The sequence below is a fragment of the Callithrix jacchus genome, chromosome 13 (genome assembly GCF_049354715.1).
Source record: "Callithrix jacchus isolate 240 chromosome 13, calJac240_pri, whole genome shotgun sequence".
In the NCBI taxonomy this organism is placed as follows: domain Eukaryota; kingdom Metazoa; phylum Chordata; class Mammalia; order Primates; family Cebidae; genus Callithrix; species Callithrix jacchus.
In genome coordinates, this window is record NC_133514.1 from 10999969 (window position 1) to 11003842 (window position 3874).

At 48.9% G+C, this 3874-nt stretch overlaps 1 protein-coding gene across 1 annotated transcript in view; it reads left to right on the forward strand.

Annotated features, from left to right (window-relative positions):
* XKR6 (XK related 6) overlaps positions 1–3874 on the forward strand; it is a 323424-nt gene that overhangs the window by 142288 nt on the left and 177262 nt on the right. The window lies entirely within an intron of this gene.

Genomic DNA, 3874 nt, shown 5'->3' on the forward strand with positions numbered 1-3874 from the left:
AAATGAAAGCTCTTTCTCTCTTCTGTTTCCCTCTCCTTTCTCCCTTTTCTGTCCCTTGGATTTTGCTGGGGACCCAGAAATGTTTCCATCAACAAACTTGTCTTTTTCTCATTGTTCTTCATAACGTTGTAAACTGTCTTGGAGACGGTCAGAGCTGGAAGGGATCTCCAAGACCATCATCTAGGCACACCCCCATATTTTACACTGATGAGGAGATTGTGTCTCAGAGGGATGGAATGACTCGCTCCAGCCAGGACTCAGTGTGGATGCCATGATTGCTGAGGTCAGCGCGATCCCAGCGATAGCTGACGTTGGCCATATTCTTGAATCCTGTCGCGGTTACATCGTCCCTCCCTGTGTCTGGCATGCTGGTCCGTTACTCATCCAGCGTCACTGAATCTGTGTGTCTCGTGGAGTACACGGTAGACATGTGCCAGCTGTGACAGCACGAGCGTTGGGAGCAGGACGGGAATCCATTCCTGATATTCCCTTGCAAACGTTTCTGTTCTGGAAGTGAAAACCCTGAAGACCAGAGCCTGTTGCTCAAGGCCAGAGAGAACTCTCAGTGGAAATGCGAGATCTCTGTGTTTACAGCAACATGATTTCCCACGAGGAGCCCGGGAAAGGCAACGGGTGCTCTTGCTCCTATTTTGCCATGGTAAATTGAGGCACGGGGGAAATGTCCTTCTGGCCTCTCTGCAGTGGACACAGTCTTTCTCTCCTGGCCACGTGGCTGTGCTCTTTGCCCCTCAGTGACTCTTGAAGATTTTAAAGCTAAGTAGAAAAAGACTGGAAAAATCTGCCCAACAGGTGTGGTTAACTTTTTTTCTTCTTTCTCGCCCATTACTGAGAGGATGCTTTTGGTATTTATCAGCCAGGTGTTTCCCGTGTTAACACTGGCACCTCCCCCACCAGCCCACGGGGAGATGGGCACCTCAGCTGGCCTTGGCAGCCGTGCTTGTAGGATGTTCTGGCTGCGAAGCCTGCTCTGGGGCCTCAGTTTCCCTCTCTGGCTCCCCAGTGAAGAATCCCTCATGCCGGTGTCGGTACTGACTTCAGGTGTTGGTAGTCTTCACACAGAGCTGCCCCCGGAGGAGGCTGATTCCCGCAGCTCCTGCAGAGAGGCACAGGGAGCCGCCAGCCCCAGGTCAGGGTCTGTGCTCCACCCAGGCCTCCAGCTGTCCACACATAGAGTCAAATAAAGCCCCAGCCTGGATGGGCTCTGACCCCTCCTGCCGGGTCGTGTCCTGAGAAAAGGGGCAACAGATAGATGCTTTGGCTACGCCACAATGAAACTTAAAAGAGACAGCAGAGATGCCAGGAGCAGGTTTTATTAAGCCAGTGGGTGCCTTCCAGCCATAAGAACCCCAGGTGCCTTTTCTAAGAATAAGCACTGCTCTGCAGCACACAGGCGAATGGAGTATCCATTCCAGTGGGCTCCTGAGCAGCCCAGGACCCAGAGCTCTTTCCTCCCCCAGAAAAGCTTCTTGCCACCGTGGCCAGCCACTTCAGCAGGGTGACCTCTGGGATGCCGGCCAGGGCGTAGTCATGGGATCTTGTCCCGACTTGTCCCCAGCAGATGCCCTGTTGATCTCATTGAGCCCGCAGCCACCTTGGCCACTGTTCACCTGGGCAGCCAGCCAAGCCCGCATCATTCACGGACAGGAGGGGCTGACTGGGGCCACTGGTCAGGACAGTGCCTTGGGGCAGGAGTAAGGAGGGAGGCTCACGAGAAGACGGAGCAGAGGCTGTAAGCCTGACCTGGGACTACGTGGAAGCATGGGCAGCACCAGGCACCAGCCACTGGGGCGTCTGGGGCTTCATGGGACGGGGGTAGCCCAAACCCTATGGACCAGAGGCCTGCGTAGTCTGTAGTCACCCCGGAAGGGTGCTTAGCCTTCAGGGTTCCCTTCATTTGTAGAGACCCCTGGGCCATCTCTTCTCCAACCTTACTGCTTATCCAAATCCCCAGGGGGCTTTGAAAATACAGATCTCCCGGTTTCACCGACATACTTGGACACGAGTTGGTCCCAGGAACCTGTATTTTTAACACATGCTCAGGTGTCCCTGCTCTCTGGTATTGCTGTACATATTAAGAGACCTCCATATGCATTTCTGGAAATCTGAAACCATTTCATCATAGGAGCATAGGGATGCCGACAGGTGGGGCAGGGAGAGAAGGCAAGGCCTCCAGAGAGCAGTAGTTTCCTTCCCATGCAGAGAAGGCGTGAACTTCCTGAGTGATCTGCCCTAAACAGCCTGATGTTTCAGAACTGTGGGCGAAGAATGTTGAGAAGCGAGGGCTGGATTCTGCTTGCTGGTGGTGTGAGGTAACCTGCCAGTGAGATACAGACGTACAGTGAAGTTCAGCCTCCTAGCGTCCTCGGTGCTAGGCTTCCCCAGGGCTGAGTGTTACCAGCCCAACATGTGGCTTCCTGGCTGCTGCGATGACTGAGCGTGGGGTGTGTGTGTGTTCCAGGGATAGAGAGAGTCCCCTTGTCATCACTCTGGGCTGCCTAAGAGTTGGAGCTTGAATTCAGGGTTGCAGTCAAGAGAACCCAGGCGCTGGAGTCTACCATGTCTGCCTTTGAGAATTTTCTTGGCAAGGCAGGTAACTCCTCTAAGTTTAGTCCCCATCTGTAAAGCTGGTACTTTCAACACCAGGCAGAAGAAGGTTGGAAAGATGAACTGGCCAAAGTGTCATTCACTGAGCCTGTTCCCGGGACCATGCAGTGGGATTCAGGAATTGCATGTTCACTCTTGTTAGGGCTAATTTTTTTGGTGGTAAAATACATATATTAAATTTGCCGTTTTAACTACGTGTGAACGTAGAGTTTGGTGGCATTACATCCACAGTGTTGTCCAGCCATCACCACTGTCCGTCTCCAGGACTTTGATCTTCCCAAGCGGAAGCTCTGTCTCCATTAAACAACTCCTCGTGCCTCCTTTTCCAGGCCCTGGCAGCTCCATTCTACACTCTGTCTCTATGAATCCGGCTCCTCTAGGGACCTCATGGAAGTGGAATCGTGTGGAATTTGTCTTTTTGTGACTGGTTTCTTTCTCACGGAAAATGGGCCAATAGTACATTTTAGATTTAGTTGTATATTTGCATTAAAGCAAAAAAATGTACACAGTAGTGGAATCACCATCCTACTCCTAGAAACCCCTGAGGTGGTGGTGTCTGTGAGGAAAAACTGAAAAAAAAAAAAAAAAATTCTTAACATATCTTTTGTGTTACTAGTTTTATGAACTCTGCTTCCCCTCCCAGCTTTGCTGAGGTATAACTGATGAAGAGAACCTATATGTTTATGGTGTACAGTGTGATGTTTTGATACACTGTGTGTACATTGTGAAATGATTAATGCAAGTAAGCTAATTAATGTAGCTTCCCCTCCTAGGGTTATTTTTTTCTGACCCTGAGAACATTTAAGACCTGTTCTCTTAGGAAATCTCAAGTAGACAATACATTGTTAACAATAGTGACCCTGCTGTGCCTTAAAGCTTGGGAACTCTTTCATCCTGCTGAACTGAAACTTTGTATCCTTTGATCAACACCTCCCCACTTCCCTTCTTCCCAACCCCTGGCACCCACCATCTTCCTCCTCTGCTTCTATGAGTTTGATTGTTTAGATTCCACAGGTAAGCAAGATCATGCACTCTTTCACTTAGTGTACTGTCCTCCAGGCTCAGACATGTTGTAAATAACAGGATTTAATTATCTTTTTAAGGATGAATAAGACTCTATTAAACATTTATCTATGTATCTGTATCTTTATCTGTCTGAGATTTTATCTTTTATATATTTTATATATTATATATATTTTATAATATATATATATATTTGATATATATATATATGAATTTTATATATTAT